This window comes from Castor canadensis, chromosome 5, assembly GCF_047511655.1.
Source record: "Castor canadensis chromosome 5, mCasCan1.hap1v2, whole genome shotgun sequence".
NCBI classification, from domain to species: Eukaryota; Metazoa; Chordata; class Mammalia; order Rodentia; family Castoridae; genus Castor; species Castor canadensis.
Window position 1 is genome coordinate 108,450,078 of NC_133390.1, and position 15,752 is coordinate 108,465,829.

Below are 15,752 nucleotides of genomic sequence, written 5' to 3' on the forward strand. Positions count from 1 at the left end.
ATGTCTTGCTGTTCTTCTTTGAAAAAAAAAATCTATAATGAGCATGTTCATTTGGAAAAAATACCATGTCTATTAAGCTTTTGTAGCCATTCCCAAGTTACTCTAAACTCTGTACATTGTTCAAGGGCAGGTATACACTGGTTAGAGTATGTTCATAGTTGATGTGTCTCCAGAAAGTTTTTCATGAAGGTGGCCAGTTTCTCAACATCTTCCAGGGTGACAGTGTTATACAGAGAGGCCCAGATGCCTCCCACTGAGCTGTGCTCTTTCAATGAGATCGTGTTGAGTTCAAGGGCTTTATTGACAAATCTCTTTTCTAAAGCATTGTCTCCTTTGACATCTCCAATGCGGAACTGAATATTCTTGCTTCTGTTTTGGGGTTCCACTGGACATACATAGAATCCTTGAGAATTGTTAATAATCTCATAAATCATTTGAGCTTTGATGGAGTTAAGCTTCTCTGTGGCTACTGCCACGCTGTTGTTCCTAATCCATTCTAGAACCATGCTCATGACATAGATGCTGAAACACAGAGGCGTTTTGTGCAGTGAGCCATTTCCAGCCTGCACCTTGTACTCCAGGATGGTCAGGCACTCCCTAAGGGCAAAGTCCAGCAGATCATCCTGGATGATCACCACCATGATCCCAGCAGAGCCAACATTCTTCTGGGCACCAGCAGAAATCGCATCAAACTTGGAAACCTTCACTGGCTTGGATAAGAAGCTTGAGGACTTGTCACAGACCAGTACTGTTCCCTTGACATCAGGTATAAAATCAAACCCCACACCATGCATGGTCTAATTGGCACAGAAATACACATAGGAGGCATCTGGGTTGAAGTTCCAGGTGCTTGGATCTGGAATTTTCGTGTGACTCCCAAGTTTAGGGTGGATGATATTCACAGTCCCAAATTTCTTGGCTTCTTCAGCAGTCTTAGCTGATCAAGTTCCTGTCACCACATAGTCAGCACACGTTCCACCTTTCAGGGCAGTCAGGTTTAAGGGGATAGCACTGAACTGGCCAGATCCACCTCCTTGAACAAAGATCACCTTGTAGTTATCTGGAATGGCTAACAATACCCATAGACGACTCTCTGTATTATTGATAATGTTAACGAAATCTGACGACCTGACTTTCATTTTGCTTTCATTTTGACTTATTCACTAATGGAAATGGTCTGTTCAGTAAGTTTGGTGGTTGTTTTTCCTAGGGCTAAGGAGCTATTATTGGTGTTTTGCTTTGTTTTAGACAGGGTCTTCCTGGGTAGCCTAAGCTATCCTGAGCTTGCTATGTAGTCCAGGCTGGCCTTGAACTCAGAATGCTCCTATCTGAGCCTCCTGAGTGCTGATTACAGATACTCAGGAGTCTGAGTATACTAGTTTTTTTTTTTTTAAGTATAATTTCCATCTCATTTTTTTTTTTCCCCAGAAGACATTTTTTTCTTCAGTTCTTAAGGATCTAGCTCCTTTCATGGGCTTTGGTGGAGTTGTGGGGCAGCACTAGCAGGTCTAAGTCGAGGGCGGGGGAGTGGTGTTTGGTCCTTTTGGGCTTTACCAGATGGATTCCTGATCTTCTTGCTGTGAATAGCACAACTTATTCAGTAATGCAGCTTCACATAGAGCTTAGGAAGCATGTAAACATCCAAGACACTCACCTTGGAAATGTCCCTAACAGCTGCCGCCTCAACTGAGGTCCAGATGTTGAACTTCTTAGTGGCCTTGCATTTGGACACGCATCGGGTGCAGTTTGTGCAGTGAATAGGCAGCATGTGGCTGCAGTTCTCTTTGGCATGACCTTGTCCCTCTTTCTTTTTTGTCATCTTGGAAGGGCAGCCTACAGAGAGCAAATATGCTAGTTTTAAAATATCTAAATCTCTACTTTTTAATTTGTTCTTTGGATTTTAAAAAAATATCCCTTTGTTAAAAGTGTGATTGAGCTCTGGGAAAGAAAGTCTGTATTCATTCAGCAAATATTCATCCATGAATCTGGCTATTCAGAGAATAACATCCAGGAGCACCTCACTTTCTATTTACAAGTAAAAATATATAAACAGATGATTAAATAGCAAATATTTAATATTGAGGATAATTACTGTTATGAAAGAAGAGAAAAAATATAATAATGGTTAGTGTTCAGATATGTCCATACTTATTTTTGATATAACTAAGTTGGTTTAAGTAAACTTCCTTCCTATGATTGGGTAACTTGACAATAAACAACCTTTTGTTTTTTTATTATTCATATGTGCATACAATGTTTGGATCATTTCTCCCCTCTTTCCCTACCCCCTCCCTTCCCCCTCCACCCCCTTCCTTTCCCCCACACCCCCTCGATACCTGGCAGAAACTGTTTTGCCCTTATCTCTAATTTTGTTGAAGAGAGAGTATAAGCAATAATAGGAAGGAACAAGGGTTTTTGCTAGTTGACATAAGGATAGCTATACAGGGAGTTGACTCGCATTGATTTCCTGTGCGTGTGTGTTACCTTCTAGGTTAATTCTTCTTGATCTAACCTTTTCTCTAGTTCCTGGTCCCCTTCGCCTATTCGCCTTAGTTGCTTTAAGGTATCTGTGTTACTTTCTCTGTGTTGAGGGCAACAAATGCTATCTAGTTTTTTAGGTGTCTTACCTATCCTCATAGCTCCCTGTGTGCTTTCACTTTATCATGTGATCAAAGTCCAATCCCCTTATTGTGTTTGCCCTTGATGTAATGTCTGCATGTGAGAGAGAACATACGATTTTTGGTCTTTTGGGCCAGGCTAACCTCACTCAGAATGATGTTCTCCAGTTCCATTCATTTACCAGTGAATGATAACATTTCATTCTTCTTCATGGCTGCATAAAATTCCATTGTGTATAGATACCACATTTTCTTGATCCATTCATCAGTGGTGGGGCATCTTGGCTGTTTCCATAACTTGGCTATTGTGAATAGTGCTGCAATAAACATGGGTGTGCAGGTGCCTCTGGAGTAAACTGTGTCACAGTCTTTTGGGTATATCCCCAAGAGTGGTGTTGCTGGATCATATGGTAGAACAATGTTTAGCTTTTTAAGTAGCCTCCAAATTTTTTTCCAGAGAGGTTGTACTAGTTTACATTCCCACCAGCAGTGTAAGAGGGTTCCTTTTTCCCCACATCCTTGTCAACACCTGTTGGTGGTGGTGTTGCTAATGATGACTATTCTAACAGGGGTGAGGTGGAATCTTAGTGTGGTTTTAATTTGCATTTCCTTTATTGCTAGAGATGGTGAGCATTTTTTCATGTGTTTTTTGGCCATTTGAATTTCTTCTTTTGAGAAAGTTCTGTTTAGTTCACTTGCCCATTTCTTTATTGGCTCATTAATTTGGGGAGAATTTAGTTTTTTGAGTTCCCTATATATTCTGGTTATCAGTCCTGTGTCTGATGTGTAGCTGGCAAATATTTTCTCCCACTCTATGGGTGTTCTCTTCAGTTTAGAGACCATTTCTTTTGATGAACAGAAGCTTTTTAGTTTTATGGGGTCCCATTTATCTATGCTATCTCTTAGTTGCTGTGCTGCTGGGGTTTCGTTGAGAAAGTTCTTACCTATACCTACTAACTCCAGAGTATTTCCCACTCTTTCCTGTATCAACTTTAGAGTTTGTGGTCTGATATTAAGATCCTTGATCCATTTTGAGTTAATATTGATATAGGGTGATATACATGGATCTAGTTTCAGTTTTTTTGCAGACTGCTAACCAGTTTTCCCAGCAGTTTTTGTTGAAGAGGCTGTCTTTGCTCCATCGTATATTTTTAGCGCCTTTGTCAAAGACAAAGCCATAGTTGTGTGGCTTCATATCTGGGTCTTCTATTCTGTTCCACTGGTCTTCAGGTCTGTTTTTGTGCCAGTACCATGCTGTTTTTATTGTTATTGCTTTATAATATAATTTGAAGTTGGGTATTGTGATACCTCCAGCATTGTTCTTTTGACTGAGTATTGCCTTGGCCATTTGTGGTCTTATGTTTCCATGTAAATTTAATGGTAGATTTTTCAATCTCTTTAATGAATATCATTGGAATTTTGATGGGAATTGTATTAAACATGTAGATTACTTTTGGGAGTATCGACATTTTTACTATGTTGATTCTACCAATCCATGAGCATGGGAGATCTCTCCATTATCTATAGTCTTCCTCAATCTCTTTCTTCAGAAGTGTATAGTTTTCCTTATAGAGGTTGTTCACATCCTTTGTTAGGTTTGCACCTAGGTATTTGATTTTTTTTGAGGCTATTGTAAATGGAATTGTTTTCATATATTCTTTCTCAGTTTGTTCATTATTAGTGTATAGAAATGCTAATGATTTTTCTATGTTGATTTTATATCCTGCTATCTTGCTATAGCTGTTGATGGTGTCTAGGAGCTTTTGAGTAGAGTTTTTTGGGTCTTTAAGGTATAGGATCATATCATCTGCAAATAGGGATATTTTGACAGTTTCTTTACCTATTTGTATTTCTTTTATTCCTTCTTCTTGCCTAATTTCTCTGGCTAGGAATTCCAGTACTATGTTGAATAGAAGTGGAGATAGTGGTCATCCTTGTCTGGTTCCTGATTTTAGAGGGAATGGTTTCAGTTTTTCTCCATTAAGTATAATGCTGGCTATAGGTTTGTCATATATAGCTTTTATAATGTTGAGGTACTTTCCTTCTGTTCCTAGTTTTCTTAGAGCTTTTATCATGAAATGGTGTTGGATATTGTCAAAGATTTTTTCTGCATCTAATGAGATGATCAAGTGGTTTTTGTCTTTGCTTCTGTTAATGTGGTTTATTATGTTTATTGATTTTCGTATGTTGAACCACCCCTGCATCCCTGGGATGAAGCCTACTTGGTCGTGGTGAATGATCTTTTTGATGTGTTGCTGAATTCGTTTTGCCATTATTTTATTGAGGATTTTTGCATCAATGTTCATTAAGGAGATTGGCCTATAGTTCTCCTTTTTGGAGGTGTCTTTGCCTGGTTTTAAGATAAGTGTAATACTGGCTTCATAAAATGTGTTAGGCAGTTTTCCTTCCCTTTCTATTTCATGGAACAGTTTAAGGAGGGTTGGTATCAGTTCTTATTTAATGGTCTGGTAGAATTCAGCAGAGAATCCATCAGGTCCTGGACTTTTCTTTTTGGGGAGACTCTTGATTGCTGCTTCAATTTCATTTTGTGTTATAGATCTATTCAGGTGATTAATTTCCTCTTGGTTCAGTTTTGGATGATCATATGTATCTAGAAATCTGTCCATTTCTTTAAGATTTTCAAATTTATTTGAATATAGGTTCTCAAAGTAGTCTCTGATGATTTCCTGGACTTCCATGGTGTTTGTTGTTATCTCCCCTTTTGCATTCCTGATTCTACTAATTTGGGTTTTTTCTCTCCTCAGTTTAGTCAGGTTTGCCAGGTGTCTGTCGATCCTGTTTATTTTTTCAAAGATCCAACTTTTTATTTCATTAATTCTTTGTATCGTTTTTGTGGTTTCTATTTCATTGATTTCAGCTTGTATTTTGATTATTTCTCTCCTATTTGTTTTGGGATTTACTTGTTCTTGTTTTTCTAGGAGTTTGAGATGTATCATTAGGTCATTGATTTGGGATCTTTCAGTCTTTTTGATGTATGCACTCATGGCTATAAACTTTCCTCTCAGTCTGCTTTTGCTGTGTCCCATAGGTTCTGGTAGGTTAATTTCCTCTTTTATTTCATCAATGACCCATTGTTCATTAAGCAATGAGTTATTCAGTTTCTAGCTGTTTGCATGTTTTTTGTCTTTACTTTTGTTGTTGAGTTCTAGTTTTATTGCATTGTGATCAGATAGAATGCATGGTATATTTTCTGTTTTCTTCTATTTCCTGAGGCTTGCTTGGTGCCCTAGGATATGATAATTTTGGAGAAGGTTCCGTGAGCTGCAAGAAGAATGTATATTGTCTAGAAGTTGGATGAAATGTTCTGTAGACATCAAGTAGTCCATTTGATCTATTGTATATTTTAGATCTTGGATTTCTTTATTGATTTTTTTGTTTGGATGACCTATCTATTGATGATAATGGGGTGTTAAAGTCTCCCACGACCACTGTGTTGGAGTTAATATATGCTTTTAGGTCCTTCAGGGTATGTTTGATGAAATTGGGTGCATTGACATTGGGTGCATATAGGTTGATAGTTGTTATTTCCTATTGGTCTATTTCCCCTTTTATTAGTATGGAATATCCTCTTTATCTCATTTGATCAATGTAGGTTTGAAGTCTACTTTGTCAGAGATAAGTATTGCTACTCCTGCCTGTTTTCGGGGGCCATTGGCTTGGTAAATCTTCTTCCAGCCTTTCATCCTAAGCCTATGCTTATTTCTGTCGGTGAGGTGGGTCTCCTGTAAGCAACAAAGTGTTGGATCTTCCTTTTTTAATCCATTTCATCAAATGGTGCCTTTTGATGGGGGAATTAAGTCCATTAACGTTAAGTGTTAGTACTGATAGGTATGTGGTGATTCCTGTCATTTAGTTGTCTTAGTTGTTTGAAGGTTTGTGTGTACCTAAGTTGTGGTTACTCTCTACTTTCTTGCTTTTTCTTTTCCTGTAGTTTGGTGCTGCCTGCCCTTTCATGGTTATGTTGGGTTTCACTTTCTGTGTGCAGAATTCCTTGAAGTATCTTTTGTAGTGGTGGCTTTGTGATCACATATTGTTTTAGTTTCTGCTTATCATGGAAGACTTTTATTGCTCCATCTATTTTGAATGATAGTTTTGCTGGGTAGAGTATCCTGGGGTTGAAGTTATTTTCATTCAGTGCCCAGAAGATCTCACCCCAAGCTCCTCTTGCTTTTAATGTTTCTGTTGAGAAGTCTGCTGTGATTTTGATGGGTTTACCTTTGTGTGTTATTTGTTTTTTCTCTCTTACAGCCTTCAATATTCTTTCTCTAGTTTCTGTACTTGTTGTTTTAATGATGATATGCCGTGGGGTAGTTCTATTTTGATCTGGTCTGTTTGGTGTTCTGGAGGCCTCTTGCATCTGTATGGGAATATCTTTCTCTAGATTTGGGAAATTTTCCGTTATTATTTTGTTGAATATATTACGCATTCCCTTTGCTTACACCTCTTCTCCTTCTTCAATGCCCATGATTCTCAGGTTTGGTCTTTTGATGGAGTGGGTGAATTGTTGCATTTTCTTTTCACAGGTCTTGAGTTGTTTAACTAATAGTTCTTTGGTTTTTCCTTTATTTAACATTTCATCTTCGAGTTCTGCGATTCTGTCTTCTGTTTGTTCTATTCTGATGGATTGGCCTTCCATTTTGTTTTGCAATTCTGTTTCATTTTTTTTCCTGAGGTTTTCCATATCCTGAGTCCCTTCCTCTTTAATGTTGTCTATTTTTGTCCTGAGTTCATTTATCTCTTTATTAATTGTGTTCTTTGTTTCACTTTGGTGTTTATACAGTGCTTCTATGGTTTCCTTTATTTCTTCTTGTGCTTTTTCAAATTCTCTATTTTTGTTGTCTTGGAATTTCTTGAGTGTCTCCTGTACATTTTGGTTGACCATATTCAGTATCATCTCTATAGAATTCTCATTGATTACTTGCAGTATTTCTTCTTTTATATTATTCTTGTGGGCTTCATTGGGTTCTTTGGCATAGTTTAATCTTCATTTTGTTGGAGTCTGGATCTGAGTATCTGTTTTCTTCATTTCCCTCTGGTTCCTGCACTAATTTTTTGCTGTGGGGAAACTGGTTTCCCTGTTTTTTCTGTCTTCCTGTCATTACCCTTGGTGTTGTTATTGTCCCTGTACTGTGTGCAATTAAGTATTTCCTAGCTTGTAATAATAACAATGGTGATATTTAGAATGGAAGGGTGAGAGGAGATGGGAAGCAAAGAAGTTAAAGAAAAAGGGAAAAACAAACAAGTAGAAAAAAACAAAACAAACAAACAAAAGTTTCAAAGATATAAACAGGGAGAGATAGTGTACTAATCAGCAGTAAGCTGAGCAGGCATTAGAGAGAGGATTGAAAAAAATAAATAAATAAAAAATAAATAAATAAATAAATAAAAACTAAAAAAAAATCTCCAAGTTCAAATGCAATAAAGTTTCAGTCCAGTCCTAGAGATGGTGTCTAAGAAGTAGTTCTGTCATTGTCTCATCAAAGGGGAAAAAAACTAAATAAACCAAAACAACACAAAACAAACAAACAAAAAAAAACCACCACAAAGTGTCCCAAGTTCAAATGCAATACAGTTTCAGTAAGTTTTTCAGCATGCAGGTGTAGTTTGGTTGTTGTCTCATCAAAGACAGGGAGGAAAAAAAAAGAGTCTGAAGACAGTTCTGTGAGTGGCTATCTGAGGCTGTGGCTCGCCTGCCTGCTGCTGTCAGCCTGCTGTTGCTGGAGGCTTTATTTATGCAGATCTCAGGAGTGATCTTAACACTCACCTGGCCCTGCAGGCTTTGTTTACTCAGAGTTCTCCTGGGCGTGAGCCACTGCTGCAAGCTTTCCCCTTTCCAAGCGCACTGGGGGAGGTGACACTGCATCGGCTTTCTCAGGCCAGGGTGTTTATTTACAATTCACATGGGAAGTGGGTCTTCCCCCCTCTCCTGTGGAGTTTTCCTCCCACCACCTCTTTTATAAGCTTTCCCACTCCTGATTGCTGGGCGTGTGCCGCTGCTCCTGCCTTCTCCAGCCAGCTTGTTGTGAGGGATTTCCCCTCCCCTTCCTTTGGCACTCAGGGTGCCCAGCCCTCTTTGCTATGTGTCTTTTTTGTTGTTATTGCTTATTATTCAGGGTTTTTTTTCTCTTTTTCCCTGGGTGGAGGTCGGTCTGTCCAGGGGGCTATGCTGATCTGGCCCAGGGTTGTCTGTGGGAGTACCACATACTGCTTAGCTCACCTTGTGTCGGTGTCTTCCCAAGCCGTCTGTTTTTTTCTTTTTACCAAAAAAAAAACAGAAATTCAAATTTGCTTTTTTACGATGTTGGCTCCTAAAAATCTAAATTTAAGTCTGTATATATAAAATCAAAGATTTTGCTTTTGTTTGACAAATGTCTATATGTGCACTTGCTAACATCCTGTAAAAGCTCCCATAATATTATGTTTGTTACACAAATTGGCCAATCCAGCTATGACTCCTTGTACACAGTGTGCTGTTTTTCTACCCCCCATTGGGGGAGAAATAGTACGTTTTCTCTTCTAAAATTTTGCTCACATTTTATTCTTCTCAGAAATTCTTCATAAACCAAACTCCAACATTCACATTTCTGATTCCTTTTTTGCCAGGAATACCAATTATGTAAAAAAATTTAAGTTCTTTATTTTGATAGGAAAAAGTGTTATTTCCTTTTATTTTGAGGTCTTTAGTTAAATGATACTTCCTTTCCTTGTTCTTCCTCCCCTTTTTTAGAGTGCTATAGATTTTTGTAGACCATTAGGCCACATCTAATTATTTGCTGTCTCATCTGTTAGGGACTATTGATTTGACAACTTAAAATTGTTTCTGAAAGACTTTTTCCCAGTATTCCAAGTGACCCATATTTTCTCTGAGGAAGGTATCTATAACATACCTGTAGTCTAATTTTTTCTTAATATTAGAAAATAGTCATGAAAAATAATAGCTTTCTTTTCCTTTTTCTTAATTTTTTTGTGTAATTCACATGATAAAATAGTAAATGCTTACTTTACTTGATGTCATAACTCATTTTGGTTCTTTTTTGTTTTTGAAAGTAATCTGTTTAATAGCCAATATGTTTTCCTTTGGATATCCTTGTTTATGTAATAGCACATGACCAAGATGCAGCTCTTAACTACCACCTGGTGACATCACTGGTCAAATTAGTATTCAGATTCTTTTCCATGGTGAATATAAATCTATGAAAGCCTAAACCACAAACCTCAAACAACTTTTTGAAAAGTGGTAAAAACATTGTTTCCTATGTTTATGCTCCTATTGGAATCTGAATCTTTAGGGAGAAAATGAATAAGCTTTTAAAATTCCAAAACTGACTGCTATATCTTTCCTAAGATACTTTAGTGGTTTGCTAAATAATGGGCTTCCAAAGATGCCTATACCCTAATCCCCAGGCCCTGTGTATATGCTACCTGAAGTGGCAAAAGGAATTTTGCAGATATGAGTAAGGGTATGAACCTTCAGATGATAAAGTTATCCTGGATGATCCAGTGACAAAGCACACCATTACCAGCTGAGTTAGAGGATGGAGAAGGAGGAGAGATTCAAAGTAAGAGAAGCTTAACCTGTTGCTGGTTGATGGAGGGAGGAGCCCAAGCCAAGGAATGCAACTGGCTGTTAGAAGTCACAAATGGCCAGCAAGGAAATAGGGACCTATAGCTGCAACAAAGTGAATTCTACTGACAACCTAATTGATCAAGAAAATGGGCCACAGGTTCCAGAGGAAATGAAGACTGCCAGTGTCTGAATTTTAACTCTGTGACATCCATGTTGGACTTAAGACATATAGAACTTTAAGACAATACATTTGTGTTGTTTTAAGTCTCTAAATTTGTGATAATTTGTTACAGCAGCAATAGAACACTAAAGAATACAAACCGTATCTTTGTAACTGAACTTCAGGGCCAACCTTAGCAATGAGTTATATAAATAGAATGTCTTGGGGAAGGGTTTTACCACTTTTTTATTGATAAAAAATTTTCTCTCATTAGTTTTATTGCTTTGCTTTAAGAAACTGTTATTTCTTAAAATATAATAGTATCATGGGAGGAGCTCCTTAAATATGAACTTTGTATCAGGTCCTTTTATAAGTAATTTCACTAGCTGAGAGAAGACTTTAGATAAGAGAGTGAAAATAAACATAGTGGCCCTTTATCGGGAGAACTTTTGACAAGTCATTAAACATTACCAAGGTCCTGGATGTTTGGACAGATGCCAGGGATATTTGCCCAGAGCCAGAATCAAAGTGATCTGCTTCACAGTTTTTTAAGATTGTTCTTCCTTTGGACAAAAATATATTGCTAAGCCTCTCAAAAGCTATCAGCAATTGATTGTTGTATTCTTGTTCAGTGACATAGTGCTTCTTCAAGGCATCTCAAGGTAACATTAGTGCATTAGTTGGATATCATATTTTGAATCAGGTCATTTTTGTGTTCTGTAAACTTTTGTAACTGCTACTTTTTTAAATTGTTTTATTATTCATATGTGCATACAATGCTTGGGTCATTTCTCCCCCCTGCCCCCATCCCCTCCCTTACCACCCACTCCACCCCCTCCCACCCCCCCCACCCCCTCAATACCCGGCAGAAACTATTTTGCCCTTATCTCTAATTTTGTTGAAGAGAGAGTATAGGCATTAATAGGAAGGAACAAGGGTTTTTGCTAGTTGAGATAAGGATAGCTATACAGGGAGTTGACTCACATTAATTTCCTGTGCATGTGTGTTACCTTCTAGGTTAATTCTTTTTGATCTAATGTAACTGCTACTTTTTTTTGTTCTTTTATATTTTGCTTATTCATCACAAATAGTAATTATATTAAAACAGTTTTTGGCAAGAAAGAAGTATATCAGGCAGATAGAGCATGTGCCTATAGTCCCAGCTACTTGGGAAGTTGAGTCAGAAGGATCATTTGGAGACAGGAATTCAATACCAACATACCTTGTCTAACAAAAAAGAAAGAAAGAAAGACAGCAAAGGAAAGGAAAAAAGAAAGAAAAAGCAATATATAGCAAAAACAATGAGAATGAAAAATAATACCAATAATCATAACATGAAAAGATCAGATATTTTATCTCTACTTTTCAAGTTTTTGTCTCTTTTTGCAGAAATTTTTTACATGGTTAATGTTATTACAAGTATATTTGTATATTTTTGTATATCTTTTTAGTTTTCAATATTACCAATTTTGGCTCGATATTCTTTTTTTTTTTTTTTTTTTTTTGGTGGTATTGGCATTTGAACTCCGGGCTCTCTACCACTTGAGCCATGACCCTTGGCTGAATATCATAGATCTCAAAATAACCTTTAACTGTGAAAGTAGGCATAACTATCATTTCAACAAAATCAAGTTAGAGGGAAAGATAATGGCAAAGACACCATTTTTTTAAATAGAGCTATAACTTTAAAAAATGACTCTTATTAGTATATACTAATTGTACAAAATGAGGGGTTTCCATACTTTAATCATATTGTCCCCTGTATTACTTTCTTATGCTTTCTCCCCTGTCCCCAAGACTCCCCTCTTTAACTTTCTCATAAATGTTTCAATGGATTTCATTATAACATTTTAAAAAACTATTAGCATATATTTCTATCATTATGACTTTTCATACATGCATACAATGCACATTGATCATATTCTCCTCCTCTCCCACATCCCACTAGTTCTCCTCAAATAGTATCCCTTTTATGTTCAGTTCCTTTCTTGTTATATTTAAATTCTGCAGGTGAGAGAAAACATGGTATTTGTCTTTCTGAGTCTGGCTTATTTCACTTAACATGATGATCTCCAGTTCTGTCCATTTTCCTGCAAATGACATAATTCCATTCTTCTTTGTGGTTAAGTAATACTCCATAGTTTGTGTGTATGTATATGTATATATGTAAGTATACATATATATCACATTTTCTTTATTCATTTATCTGTTAATGGGCACCTAGGCAGATTCTGTAACTTAACTTTTGTGACTAGTGCTGCAGTAAACATGAGTGTGTGGATTTCTTATTGTATGTTGTCTTACATTCCTTTGTGTATATGCCCAAGAGTGGTATAGAAGTATCATTGGTGGTTTTATTTTCAGTTTTTTGAGGAACTCCATACTGATTTCCATAGTGGATGCACTAGTTTACATTTCCACCGACAGTGGGTCTCCTCCCCCCTTGCTAGCACTTACTGTTTATGTTCTTGATGATTGCCATTCCAACTGGGTTGAGATGGAATCTCAGTGATGTTTTGATTTGTATTTCCTTCATGACTCAAGGTGTTGAACACTTCTTCCTTTGCTTATTGCCTTTTGTACCTCTTCTTTTGAGAACTATCTGTTCAATTCAATTTGCCTATTTATTAATTGGATTGTTCTTTTGGTGTTTAGTTTTTTGAACTTTTTATATATCCTGGATATTAATCCTTTGTCCAATGAATGATAGCTTTCAAAGATTTTTCTCCCTTTCTATAGTCTCTTTATTCTGATAATTGTTTCATTTGATGTGCAGTTTTTAATTTGATGAAACCACATTTGTCAATTCTTATGTTATTTCCTGAGCATTGGCATCCTATTAAAAAAGTCACTGCCTATGACTATATCTTCAAGTATACTCCCTATGTTCTGATGAACTAGTTTCAGGTTTTACATTAAGGTCTTTGCTTCATTTTGATTTTTGTACAGGGTGAGAGATAGGAATCTATTTTCAGACTTCTACATGTGGATATTCAGTTTTTTCAACACCAGTTATTGAAGGTACTGTCTTTTCTACAATGTATGTGTTTCGGACCTTTTTTGAAAATTAGATAGCTGTAATTGTGTGTGTTTATTTCTTATTTCTCTATTCCATTAGTCTATGTGTCTATTTTTGGACTGGTACCTGCTGATTTTGTTTCTGTGCTTCTATGTCAGGCATTGTGATACCTCTTGCATTGTTCTTTTTGCTCAGGATTACATTGACTATTTTGGAACTTTTGTGCTTCCATTTGAATTTTAGGGAGGAATTTTCTATTGGTTCTCCACTATAAGCAATATAAAAATAAGAAGATTGCCTCCCCCACTCCTTTTCCCTATGTCTGACTTTAAATAATATCTTTTTATTCCCAGTTAAAACCTATAAGGATTTAAGTTCTTCTTGTCATATGCTTTTTCTCATCCTTCCCCATATTTTTAGCTAATATATTCTGTACTTTATCCTTTGAAGACATAATTTTATCTTAGATCTGTAGATGAATGCATTGTTCACAATTAGTCCTTATCTATGACCCTAGATTTATTGTCTATCTCAAGCTAATTCTCTAGTAGATTCCTCAAATCTAGTAGATTACTCATTAGAACAATATTCCTTAAGTTCTTCCATGTTTATAACAGTTTGCTTATGCCTTTATATTTAAAGGTAAAGAATAGCTAAGGATAAAACCTTTGGCTTGTCTATTCTTGTTTGAGTATCTAGTGTTTAACATGTGCTCTTTTGGCATAAAGTATTACTATCAAACTCTGATGAGTTTCCAGTTTTCTTCTTTATGAGTGACCAACTCAGTATGAGTGTATTCCAGCACTTGTGAGCATTCTGTACATACTATTTTCCATATTTCCAGAAAAGACCTAGAGCTCACTGGAAAAAAGATCAAGAAACAAAATATGGGAGGAGACCATGAAGAGCAAATGAAGAGAGCAAAGGGGGAGGAAAAAGGAGGAGAAGGGGTAACAGATGTCCTAGTGATGACTTTGAGACCCTGATCAAACTGTATTGGGTCTGGACTTGTTACCTATGTGACACAATAAAATTTCTTTTCCTTGAAGGGAAGGAAGGAAGGGAAAGGAAGGAAAAAAAACAACAGAAAAGAAAAAATATAACTGTGGGGCATTCTAGGAAACAGGGACGTGATTTAAAAAAAAACAACTATGAGATTCTGTCAAAAAGCCTACCTAGCAAGCATGAAGCCCTGAGTTCAAATCCCAGTACCACAAAAAAAAAAAGCCTAAAAAAATCAACCTGAAGGGGATCTCACTGGCTAAAATTGAGCCAATTTGAGCATCATAATTATTAGAAGACACCAAATATGTTTAGCTTGATGAAGCTCATGGTACCTCTGAAAACTAATGATTAAATTGAAGTAATCAAGAATTTATGTGAACTGCTCTTCAGATAACCAAGTAGCTGACAAGGTGACATTTCATGTTGTGGAGTTATTATAATTAGTAAGTTATGGAAAGATTAGACTATCAGCACTTGGGAGGCTGAGACAGGAGGAGCAAAATTTGAAACTGAGCTACATAGTGAGATCCCATTAAGAAAAAGAAGGGAGAGAGGGAGAGAGGAAGGAAGGAAGGAAAAAAAAAGAGCAAAGCAAAGATTAGTTTATTACCTGTTCTGCTATGGACATCATTTCTTTTTTTCCCTCTCTGTGACAAATGGGCATCATTTCTAACAGCATAAAAGAGACAATCAGACAGTGAATGTTTTCTGCTAGAAACATCCCAACACCCCCCACCAAAAGAAATTTTTTTAAAACTCATGCATTGAAGGCTTGGTTCCCTGCTGGTGGTGGTATTGAGAGATGATTGGTTCATGAGGACAATGGATTAACACTGATGCCTTTAGAGCTGAGTGGGCTATTAGGAGGTGGGGGCATACTTAGAGAAAGTGGGTCACGGTAGTGGGGCGTGACTTTGAAGGATGTATCTTTTCCCCTGCCCTTTTCTCACTCTGCTTTCTGGCTGCTATGACTTGAGCAGCTCTACAATGCCTGTCCTCTATGATGTTTCTTCTTTGCCACAAGCCTCAAAGCAATGGAGCCAGCCCACCATGGACTGAAACCATGAGCCAAAAGAAGTTTTTCCTAAGGGTGGGGGATGGGAAAGAAAGGAATCTTTCAAAACTCTTTAAGTTGATTTTCTTATGTATTTGGTCACAGTGACCACAAAAAAAAAAAAAAGTGACTAACAGCCCTAGACCCCAGTGAAAGCTTCTGCCCACAGTTCTCTTTCTTTCTTGCTTTCTACTTGCTGGTTGAACAACCAAGTCTTAAATGGCACCCAACTCCTTCTTCTTGGTAGTGGAGGTGAGTTGCCTTCTTCTCTCATGGATCTATGAGTAATAAGTCCAATTTTTTCACCA

At 37.0% G+C, this 15,752-nt stretch overlaps 1 protein-coding gene and 2 pseudogenes across 6 annotated transcripts in view; 1 reads left to right on the top strand and 2 right to left on the bottom strand.

The window, feature by feature from the left end:
• The window catches only part of Ift80 (intraflagellar transport 80), a 119,345-nt gene that overhangs the window by 50,429 nt on the left and 53,164 nt on the right, over positions 1–15,752 (top strand). The window lies entirely within an intron of this gene.
• Positions 131–1,139, bottom strand: LOC109697242 (phosphoserine aminotransferase pseudogene; annotated as a pseudogene).
• On the bottom strand, positions 1,157–1,819 carry LOC109697236 (small ribosomal subunit protein eS26 pseudogene; annotated as a pseudogene).